This window comes from Sinocyclocheilus grahami, unplaced genomic scaffold (assembly GCF_001515645.1).
Source record: "Sinocyclocheilus grahami isolate Dianchi unplaced genomic scaffold, SAMN03320097.WGS_v1.1 scaffold4.1, whole genome shotgun sequence".
In the NCBI taxonomy this organism is placed as follows: domain Eukaryota; kingdom Metazoa; phylum Chordata; class Actinopteri; order Cypriniformes; family Cyprinidae; genus Sinocyclocheilus; species Sinocyclocheilus grahami.
Genome location: NW_015505183.1, coordinates 1,877,883 through 1,890,985, shown reverse-complemented (window position 1 = coordinate 1,890,985; position 13,103 = coordinate 1,877,883).

Genomic DNA, 13,103 nt, shown 5'->3' with positions numbered 1-13,103 from the left:
GGTTGTTCTGTTTTTGTTTAAGCTATTTTTACATGCTAGGTCCGTCACAGGTTTCAGAATATCCTGAGGCCACAGTCGTGATATTTGTGTGACCTCTGTACCCTACCGGTCAAACCCAACTTCTCACCTTTAACCTGCCGTGTGACCTGCCCCTTATGACTTTTTGTAGTTGCTCCTCTGAGCTGTGAAACATAAACTGAACAGAAGAGAGGTGACAGGACAACACCATCCTGACACTGCAGTCTATAAGAGCTATTTGATATGCTATAACTCTGAAAAGTCACTTCCACTTGGAAACACTCCGTGAGATAATTTGTGTTTGCCAAATTATTTACGACAAATAATTCATCACTTGGGGTTTCTCATCTAACTGATTGCCCTTTTGCAAGATACATTAGTAAAATGGGGTTCTCACCTACCACAAATCATTCAAATAAACTCAGTCTTTGGTTTTTGAAGCAAGCAACCAGCAAATCTGCAAGAATATCTTAATACTGAATGATTTACACAATCAGTCATGTTCTCTGCTCTCTGCGGCCTTCCAAAAAACTTTTCCAAGATCCAAAGTGCCCCCTACAGGATACTAGTGGATTTCATCTGCAGTCCCTCACATGCAGTGATGTCAAACACACAAATTAAACATTAACACAATCATATAAACAGATGTATCAACAAACATGCCAGCAGAACATTTTTGAACATTCTTTCAGGAATTTACAGGCTTCAATCAGAATTAAAGTGAAATATGTGCCATGTGTTACACTTGATGATTAAAATCATGATTTAAAGGGATAGTTCACCCAAAAATGAAAATGTGATGTTTATCTGCTTACCCCCAGGGCATCCAAGATGTAGGTGACTTTGTTTCTTCAGTAGAACACATATGATGATTTTTAACTTTAACCGTTGCAGTCTATCAGTCGTATAATGCAAGGCAATGGTAACAAAATCTATGAGAGTAAAAAAAAACATGCACATGTAGCACCTTCACCGCCTGATAAGGGGAGATACAAATGTATATAAAATGAACACAGGACACGGAGCTGCTTTCTCACTGCCAGCGTCTGTATTGTCTGAGCAGCAATAAAGTGTTTTAACCAGTTTCTCAGTGTTTTAACCAGTTTCTCCAATAACAAATCAATAAAAAAATAAACTTAGTTATTCAATATACATGGAATACATTCTTTTTAACAGTACTATGAGATGAATGAAGCTGTTTTTTACAACATCAATTTAAATATATAAATTATACAAGTATTTCAGGATTTAATACCATTTAATATGTCTTTAAGATCTCACAGCATTTCACGTTCACAATTTCACCTTAATAAGGATATATCCACTTTAACTGAACATTTTTAACATGCACATTGTGTAAACTCGATTTAATTAACTGTTATACATTTTCCCGTACACAGTTTTAACTTAACTCACCAGGGATTTATATTTCAAATACAGGAATGTATATAAACTGCTTAATAAACTTTTAGAACACAAATTTACACATAACTCTCAAAAAATATACATTACATTCATCTTTCCTGCAATAAATGCAGTAATTGTATGACCAAGTTTTCTCCATTACTAGCATGTGATGATTAGCACAACTAGGATACACAGCGAACTTGGTATCAACTCTTACAAAACAATTTCTTCAACTATTCAAATACTGACTACTCAATATCTGACTTACTCCATAATATTTTCACATTCACACCATGTGCATTACATACCTGATAAGGGGAGATACAAATGTGTATAAAATGAACACATGACACGGAGCTGCTTTCTCAATTTTATTGTCTGAGCAGCGCGCCCCCTCCCCCAACAGGTGAACGCCCCAAAGGGAAAAGCAATCGATCGATGATACAACGAATATTATTGCTTCCATAGAGCAAATGAGAAGAAAAGGAAGAAAGATTAATTTATTTATTTTTCACTTACATTTGCATGACCACCACACACAGACAAATCTAAAGTAAACCCTGCGGCTCATGACGACACATTGATGTCCTAAGACACGAAACGCTCGGTTTGTGCGAGAAACGAACAGTATTTATATAATTTTTTACCTCTAATACACCACTATGTCCAACTGCCTTGAGCACGCACACGGCATCCGGTGCATGAGGTGTGTACACGCTCTGGTGTAGTTTACGCAAGCGCCGGAAGTGATCTCAAGCGCATATACGTCACTCATTGTTTACACAGTGCACAGTCATTGTAGGTACGATGGCTCATCAAAATGGTACTTACTTGCGCTTATCCAGATTGTTCAAACCGACTTAAAACTAAAAGATTATGTTCTCTCGCGCAAACTCATTCAGGAGTGGTGACTTTCCACGTATCCCCAACTTCTGAGCCTGCTCGCCTGAAGTTATGTTCATTTGCTCTTCGGCTGGATATCAACACACCCATTAACGTAAACTACGCCAGAGCACGTACACACCTCACACACTGGATGCCGTGCGCACGCCCAAAAACAGTTGGACATAGTGGTGTATTAGAGGTAAAATATTATATAAATACTGTTCGGATTCTGGCACAAACCAATCGTTTCGTGTCTTAGGACATCAATGTGTCGTCACGAGCCGCAGGGTTTAATCTGGATTTGTCTGTGCATGTTTTTTTTACTCTCATAGATTTTGTTACCATTGCCATGCATTATACGACTGATAGACTGCAACGGTTAAAGTTAAAAATCATCATATGTGTTCTACTGAAGAAACAAAGTCACCTACATCTTGGATGCCCTGGGGGTAAGTAGATAAACATCAAGTTTTCATTTTTGGGTGAACTATCCCTTCAAATCAGTTCAATAATAATAATAATGAAGAAAAAGTCAGAATTCAAGGCTCTTAATGGGAGACATTCTGAGTCAAGGACTCTGAACAGATGCTCAGTGTCTCAGTCAAGGTTGTTGCACTCCTACAGACTCATACAGTGAGGGAACAAATACATGTTCTCATGTGACTTCATGACAACATTCAACTCAAAACAGTCAACAACAAATAATTTTCCCTGTCCGTACTGTTTATAACTTCTCTACAAACCAGAGATCTACAAACAAGAAACGGTTTAAATCCCCATCTATACGCTTGGGAAATGCCTTAGAGATGTGCACAGCTCAACAAACTCTCTGGTGATGAAATAACGGCTTTTCTGTCCTAAAGAGGAACCGACAGGGATGGAACACAAAATAATACCATCATAGTTTCATTTTGTCTGCCTTTCAATCCGAGGAGCTCTAGTCTAGAACACCTGGAGAAAACGGGTTAGAATCTCAAAACTATGAGACCATTTAATACTTTTAAAGGAATGAAAATTCATTTACTCACCCTCCACTTGTTCTACACCTGTATGAGTTTCTTTCTTCTGTTGGACACAAAAGAAGATATTTTGAAGAAAGTGGGTAACTGAACAGTTGACTGTAGCCATAGTATTGAAATAATATATACATTTATAAACATAAATTATAAATTAAATACTAATCATAAGTAATATCATAGAAAATATTTTTTGTCAGAACACAGGCGGATGAACAATGGTCATCAATAGAGAAAGAAGAGTGTGTAGTTACGGCATCTACCAGCAGGGGATAACCAGCTAAACCAGCAAAACTTAATTAAACAAGTTTGTTGTTTTATTGTGTTTGGTCAAGAGAAACAGAGCACATTTGCTGGATGTAAAAAAAACAAAAAAATGTTTTGCATGTACAAGATGTCAAACTAGATTCTTCAGGTTTATTTAGATGAATTCAGCCTTGGCAACTGATATAGAAATGCGCAGATGCACGTATGAAACACACACACAGTTTGTGACAGTGCAGGACCTCATTCCCCTCCTCCTGCTCCCCCATACTAGGAGACCCACAGCTGCGCAAGCCAGGTGCTATCTACTCTAACAAACACACACACACATTCACACACTTCCACCCGCCAACGAACCCTGCAGGAAATGCCTAATACCAGTTTTAGAATGATGCCACTATGCCGGCAGGAGATGGTGCAGCACCCGCTCACGTTCCCTTGTGGGGACCAGCGTCTGGAGACCTTCAGCAAAAAGTCTCCAGATGACAGATATGAAAGGCTCAAACACAGTGGTATTGATGTAATATCGACTTTGAAGTAATGATGCAATAAAATATTCAAAATTGGGGTAGAAGACTGAAGGATCTGACACTGAAAAACGCACACTGATTGTTTATGTTGGTTGTGGCCCAATGTTCAGTGAACTTTACTTTTCACCAATCTCTCTTGGGGTCTTAAAGCTCATACTATTCTGACAGATTACATCACTGAGCTTGTATTTTACTTGACATATATGATCTTGTTTTAAATTTACAATGTTTCTATGTTTAGAGAGGTATTATTATGTGAATGAGTTCTTAGCAATCTAACCGGTGAACTTTCCCATGTGTGTAAAATCTATACAAAATCTATATTAAAACAAAATCTATATTTTTTCCCATTGAAAACACATCTGGTTACATGTCAGGGACTAAATCTTTCAACGCAGTGCCAAAAAATGGCCTTTACTTATGTTCAATAGACTTTCATATAATATGGCTGTAGTACACAGAAAAAAATTATTTTGAAGTTGTAAATAAATGACTGGAGTAGGTTTTACGAGCTAATACTATTTCAGTCTTTCTACTTCAAAATGTTACATTCAGTTCAATGTTTTACTTGACATTTCATTGTATTTATTTGTGAAATTTACTAGCAAAATCTGAATTTAAAGTTTTCAGTGTATGCAACTTTCTTCACAATAGGACTACTTACTTTAAAAACTAGATATGATAGGGTTTTTGTATGAGAAATTATGTGCAACAGTGTTATTTTAATATCAAGACTATTAGTTTTTCTTAATATTTAGATTTTTTTCATTTCATTTTAATTAAATTTTTATTAGTTTATTATGAAATTATTTTTTAATTTATATTTTTAGTTAAATTTGTATTAATTTTGTTGTCTGTATTTGTCATTTTTATTTTGTTAAATTTCTATATATTTTGTCATTTTTTTCATTTCAGGTATATGCAACAGTGTTATTTTAATATCAAGATACTATTAGTTTTTCTTAATATTTAGAATTTTTTCATTTAATTTAAATTAAATTTTTATTAGTTTATTATGAAATTATTTTATAATTTACATTGTTAAATTTGTATTCATTTTGTTGTCTGTATTTGTGATTTTTATTAATTTTTGTTTTGTTAAATTTCTTTATATATATATATTTTTTTCATGTTTAGTTGTAGTTATTTTAGTACATCAAGTTAAACTATTTTTTCTACATTTACTATATTTTTGTTAATGTTTATTTTATTTCAAGTAACGGAAATATTTTTTTATGGCTTTAGTTTCAGTTAACTATCATTAATATGTGATAAAGTTACTTTTCATGTAAAGCATCACCTTCCTTCATCTTTAAAAGCCCCTCCACATCCTGTTCTCTCAGGTAAGACCCAGGCCAGAGTATACCAAAAAAGTACATCAGCTATTTCTGTCTGTGGCTTACCACACTATTGACGCTGTACTGCTCATACTTACTCTGTTATCATGTAGGAGTTAAGAAAGCAGACATGAGCAAGTACAAACACACACCAGCACATGTAGGCTACACAAACACACACGCATACAGAAAAGGTTCGATGTTCAAAACGGATCCGCAAGCAAAAAACTTTGCTGATGTGTGCTTGTATCATATTTCCTCAAGACTTTTCAAGAAAACATTACAGGTGTACAGCACAAAATTAATCAATCGGACGTGATGGATCACATGGTCGGAAGAGTCGTTGTCCAGGAAATGATGCTTCGTCAGAATGGAAACTTTAGTTTAGTGCGGCCCACCACAACAGAGACACCCTGTGAGTGTGTGTAAACATCATGATGCCTTCTCAAAAACCTCACACTGAGTGCGGTCACAAACTCACCTCAAAGTTTTCCATCCACAATATGTCAGACCAGTATTTTGTCTCCGGATGTTTTTCAAGGTCAGGGATAAAAAAATAGATCCTCTGCCTGTGATCTGTATGGCTTTCCATCTCGCTGTGCACCTGCAGACCTGCGGAGCCAGTCCAGGAGCGTCGTGTGGCTTACTGGGTACTGCTATTTATGACTGTGGTTTCAATGTCGCTTTTTTCGATTTTAGTCTAATTTGGGGACTGATTATTGCAAATTAATGTGTCATGAGGCTTCGTTCATAATAATCTGATCTTGTGAATGATCTTGTTTCTGCTTTTAATTGACTTGATTATTAATCACATTTAAAATATGAGATAATGCTTTTTTTTTTAAAGGTGAACTTTTGTGTTTCAGCACAAAAGGATGAATTTGGAATAGCATACTATTCTTACCGTTTCTGACATGTCTGTATACATATATAGTGACACCTAGTGGTGTGGATGTATATTAATTCAAACGCAAAAGATTTCAATTAACAGTGCCATTTGTATAAGCTAAAGTCAGCTATGATTCAGTGTACAGAATCTGCAAGTCACCAAAAATACAATGAGTCATTGGTCATACGATCTCAACATGGTGGCCTAGATAAGACGAACCACTCAATGTAAAATAAAAAAGCTTTTATTAAGCTACAGTTTGTGTTCATCTCATGTAAATGCACATCTTGTTAAAAATATCACTGAGTGCACCTTTACATTTCTATAATACTGTAAGAAATTATTCTGAGGACATGAACACTGTTTTCAGTGAAAAGGACTTTAAGGGACAAATATTTATAAACATGCTAGACTCAAAAATAGAGCGTTTTTTAGATTGAGACTTTAATACTCCTTGTTAAAAGCACACGCACACGTATACGCACACACACACACACACACACACACACACACTCCTGCAGGAAGAGTGGGTGTCTGGGAGCAGCTGCATGGGAGAGATGTCGAACAGTGTTGGGGTAAGTTACTTTTAAAAGTAATGCATTACAATATTGCGTTACTCCATAAAAAAGTAACTAATTACGTTACTGTTACTTTTTATGGAAAGTAATGTGTTACGTTACTTTTTAAATCTGGGCAGGGCTTGCTTGTTTGTTTTTAAAATAAAAAAGTTATATTTTTGGCAAATATATAAGCCTTTTCACACCAAAAGTGAAATGAATAAGCCTCAGGCTGAAGGGAAAGTAAATGTATGTCCTTACAGTAGAATGCAGAAGAAGAAATTTCAACACACTTCAGCAATAAAAAAAGACACATAAGTGTTTGTCTTGAGTAATTTTTGCTCATTAGTATGGTTGAACTGGATCATCGAAGGTCAGAAGCAAAGACATTGGTTAACAGAATGGGATTAAATACATAAATGATATTTGTGTTGTTTAACATTTAATTATTGCAGGTTTGCTTCATATTCTGAGTTGCATTATTTTTATTCATTTTGAGGAATACTGAATCTGTTTTTTTTTTTTAGATGAATTAATGCATATTCATATTTATTTTAGAACTACAGTAACATCTTCTGATTTCTCTCAACATGGGGACAGGAGAGCTGTCAATCAATAGATTGGAAAAAAAGTAACTTGCATTACTTATTTGAAAAAGTAACTCAGATATTCTCTTGTAAATGAAAAAGTAATGCGTTACTTTACTAGTTACTTGAAGAAAAGTAATCTGATTACATAACTCGCGTTACTTGTAATGCGTTACCCCCCCAACACTGATGTCGAATGTGGTTTCCTCCCAATGAACCTTTCTTCCCTATGTCTTATCAGTCAAACAGAAAGGTGAATATGCTGTGAAATGTAACCAGGTTAGTAACATGAGATCTCTGCCGGAGAAATAAACACAGCTGAACTTTCACAGGAGAGCTCCTAGAAAGACAAAGTAAGACTGAGGGGGGGGGGGGGGGGGAAGAGAGAATCGTTATTTATAATTACAAATCACATTTTACTTGAAATATAATTAACATTATACTTAATTCAGGGCTATTAATATCTTTCATTCAAACTTTAGATGACCCCTTTTGTCATTGAAGCTGCAACCTGTATGTAAGGGTGAAGGTCATGGCTGGGTTTTCCCTGAGAAACAAGCATCTGATGACACTGTTAGGAAGGTCCCTCATTCACACATTTCCAAACACTCAATTCACTCAATTCTACACATCCCCTGCAACTTGTTTATTTGTTCATTAAATGTTTAGCTGATTTGATAATGTTTTCTGACCCATAAGAGTGTAGTACTGGCAGCTCTGTTTAACATATTTTACCATGATAAATATGATAGAAATAAATAAATTCCTAGCAATTCGTAGCAGAAAAATGCTCAGCTAGTTCATAGGTGAATAATCAAGTATTACAAGAGATGAAATCAGCAAGGTGGATGCTTGTGATTTCCCCCCCCCCCCATGTGTAACTGTATGTTTTACAGTTTTACATACATTTGAAGTTTGAATTAACATTAGTTAATGCATTATGAATGAACAATAGTCCATTTATAAACTAGACTTTAGTCTAGAATAAGTACTGTAAAAATGTTGTTCCTTGTTAGTTCATTATACCTAGAATAATGTGGACAAACTGACAATTGCTGTAGTGTTACCAATGACTCAAGGGTGTGATTGTCAAAATATATTTGTATGTGTGTGTGAGAACTAGGTTAGGAGTCAGTATGTGAGAACTTTGCATTGTTTATATGGGTTTAACTAAATATGACAGAACCTTTTGGGGACTCACATTTGAAAAAAATGATTTATGGAAAAAGATTAGTTTTTAGGGATGGGTTAGACTACAGTAATTACAATGAACTTTTATGTAAAACAATACAAGTCTATTGTATGCCCTCATTAGATAAGTGTGTGTGTGCAAGGTGCAGAGGAGAAGCAAATGAGTCACTGCGGGGCAAAGTAAGATGCTGTTTTGGAGAAATACTCTTTCTGCACCCATCCACAACCTGTCCTTCGCACACACACACCCTTATATGTACACGTACGCATACAAACACATTTGTCTGTCCCACGCAGTTAAAAGCTACAGAGAGGTTCGCCCACGCAGTATTGCATACTGCACTCTGCGGCCTGCTGCATTGAGTGTGTGTGCAGTGAGAGCCCTGTTTAACCGCAGTAAAAACAACATGTCTTCTTTGTGCTGATATTAACATCTTGATACTTTTTGCTGGGCTGGAGCGGATCACACAACAGGATGCCCAGGTTTGAGATCTGTTGAAAAACAATCTTCTTCTCAGCTCCAACACAACACACAGCAACACTACAGTCATGTACCTGAAAGTCTCTTTTAAGCCCCACCCACAGGAAAGACAAATCACACGTGATATCTTTTTTATATCGCAAGTGTTTTTCCTAGGTAGCTATGAGATTAGGGAGAGCAAATAGAGATTACTGCCTTTCACATTTTTCTCCTTAGAAGAAGACATCAGTAATCTCACATTTATTTCTTCTGGAGATTTAGAAGAGATCAACAACTCAGAAGCCCATTTCAGATTTCCAATATACTAAGATCTGACATCAAAAGTTAAAATGTGTTCAAAAGGTTATTTCAGGTTCATTAAACATTCTTTTAGTTCTGCCAGGGTTGTTTGCTCTTCAGAACCGAATTAAGAAGACCTTTTATTTCATGTAAGAAAGTAGAACTTAAATGAAATAACTGCATTTTTTTAAACAAGAAAAGTCTGACAAGACAAACTTTGGATATTTGCTTGTATAAGTTTTTAAAGATGTAAAAAGCCTTGAAATTCGAAGGTTTATAGGCCTTTCACCAAATCAACTTCCTCTTTCTCTTCAGTTCAACTACCTGACAGGTGTGGCCAATTTAATTCCAATTCTCACTTATGAATGGAAAAAGAGCAACTTGTGAAACGATTACAAGAATCTCTCTTAAAATGACAGTATACAGCATTTTTCGTATTAGAAATAACATTTAAGACATTGTTGATACTCAAGTGAAATTGAATACTTTTTTTGAGTCGATTAACTTCTGATTTGAACATCGGGGAGGATCTGACAGTTTGAACAAGTTCAAGAATCAATCACCAGACCAGTGGATAGCCAAAGAATTTACACTATCACTAAACAGACATGTTGAATTCCTTTTTCAAGGCTGTAATTAAAGCAAAAGGTGGTTCAACAAAATAATGACACCAGGGGGGTGATCCTTTTTCCAACTCAGTGATTCTGGTATTTTATTTTATTCTGACATGTTGGTGTGTCCGTCTTCATTTCAGGCTGCAAAGCTAAAAAATGATTATTTTCTATGCCCACTGTATGCTATATTACTTTTCTAGTGGTTCATGATTTGCTGTTTAAAGGTAAGGATTTTGAACAATTTTCTTACTCAAATATTAGGACTTTAGAACATACCTAGAAAAATGTATAACAATACCCATGGAGTTTATTTACATGACAAGATCCATACAAGATTTTATTAATTTACATGACTTTTTCAGGTTTTTCTTAGAAGAAGAAAACGCGTGTTTTGTCTTCATTTTTAATCATTTAAATCATCTTGAAGCCACCCAACTGAGAAGCACTGGTGTAAACAGTAAAAAAATTCTCTAGTGCAAAAAGTTCAGATTCAGCACTAATTCAACTGAATCAAAAAAGAGGATGGAGGTTTTTGGCCTGCTGCTCCTTTCACAAGTCAGCTGAAAAGTCCAGAACTGAGTTTTTATCTAAGATCTAAGTTCAAGTTTGTCAATGTGAAGCACCTTGAAGCAGAACACACTGATATCTATCACACTCACATTTCCTTTTCCTGTTTACGCATCAGTTGATGGGTGATAGCAGTGGACAGCGTGTTTGATGTCAGATGGTGACCCAAATAAGCTACAAAAAGCTTTGTATGTGCCTGTGGCCTCTGTCGAAACACTCAGAGGTCTGATGGGGATGTGAACTATACTCTCAAAGGTGCGTCTGTGCGTAAGCGAGCGAGCGTCTGTGTGTGAGGGTCAAAGTAGGCTATAATTGTGTGTTCGCAGCTGTATGTGAGTGTGTGAGAAACGGCCACAGCTGAGGAACCTTCTAATGGAGCAATCACGCCTGGTCGCAAGAGAGCGTATGTGTGTGTGTGTATTGAGGGCACACTGCTGTCTCTGTGTTGCCCAGTGAGCTTCACTGTTCTCCGGGCAGCACATCTGCGAGATGTGGGCGGTGTGGAGCACCGGTGTCTCTCCCTCTCACAATTTCTCCGCCTTTATTTTTTCTTCTGTTCTACACATCTTCCCTTACAGGGATTTTTGACCTCTGCCCCTGTAGTAACAGCAGCACCCACTCTTCTCTCTCTCTCTCTCACACACACGTACACATACATACACACACTCTGGGGGTGGGAGGGGAATATCGGAGTGTGTCATCGTGTCCGGTCGCAACACACGTGCATGTGACTGGCTGGTGGCCTCCTCACTCAGTGACTCTCCACTGCACCTGTGTGTGTGAGAGAGACCCAAGACAGGAAACACAGAAATAACTGCCGAGTGTCTTCATCCTGTGCCGAAGTGTGTGTGTGTAAGTGAGAGGGAGGAGTCAAACACTTGCACCTGGACAGTTTGGCTCTTTCACACTCACTGCCTTCATACTGTTGCACAAAGTCACCAATATGATCAGAGACAGAAAGAGAGATAGATAGAAGGAATAATACAGACACAGAGAAGAGAAAGAGGAGCTGATCTTTTGTAAGCAAGATCCAAAATTTACTTTTGGCCTCACCTGCCAATGACCTGTAAATATTTATCGGCCATACATTTTTAGGATATATTACTGGTCTGTTATACATTTAGCATTGGCGTTTATAAATATATACATACCCATTATGAATTCAAATGAATTGTGCCACTTTCTGACTTTGATGTGCCTCACAGAATGGCCAGTTCACAACATAACTTAACGTAACGTAACGTAACACATCGCAATATAAACAAGCAAAACAACATAACATCACAAAAACATGTAACAAATAGCAACACATCACAATATGTAACATAAGACAACAAATTACAAATAGCATATAACTAAACATAACACAACAAAGCAAATAACATAACATAGAACGTAACATATCACAAAAAAAGAACATAACATAATATATAACCTAAAATAGCACAACACACCACAGAACAGAACAAATAACATAACACAAAAACACAACACAGCATATAACAGAACACAACATATAACATCATCACAATATATAACCTAACATAACACAACACAACATAGCATAACAACAATGCAGCATATAACACAACTTAAAACAGAACAGCAATTAACAACACTTCACATGTAACCTAGCATAATAAAACATAATACAACACATAGAACATTAAAAACATACAACATATAACATTTAGTCATTTATCACAACAAATGGCCAAGCAAAGCACACGATACAATATCGCAAAGGTATGCGATACAATACGAGACCAAACGCGATATTGTTTATAATATGATATAACATGACACCTCACAGCATAACTAAACATAACACATCATAACCTAAAGCAAATAACATCACATATAACATCAAAAACATTGAACATAACACATCACAAAATATAACCTAACTCAACAAATAATAACACATCACAATATATCTATATATAATCTATCATAACACAATGACAAAACGGCAAATAACATAACACGTAACATCACAAAAACATAGCAATATAACACATCACAATATATAACCTAACACATATCACAACACAGCTTATAACTGATAACACAACATATTATAATGTAATGCCAGTTTTTCCTTGAATTTGTTTATTTTGGACACTTTCTGTACACTATCAGCCAAATAAAGAGCTAAAGAGAGCTTAACCACTGTCCCATATATAGTTCACTTTACTGAGATATGAGTGAGGCCGTTTTTCCAGTAACACACTTTTTCAGTTTTAAGAATCAGCCGCTGATCTATCAGATAGGTAGGCAGCAGTAACCACAAGGGGACATACCCAGAGTCAAGCTGATTTTTATAGCAATGTGGCACATGCAAGCCAAACAGAAACATGTGCATAAATATCACCATCATACCAAAATAGCCTCATAAAGACGGGTGGGGGGAGGGAGAGGAAGAGGCTGAGAAAGAGTGAGAGAGAGACAGATAGAGAAAGCAAAAGAGAGCGAGAGAGA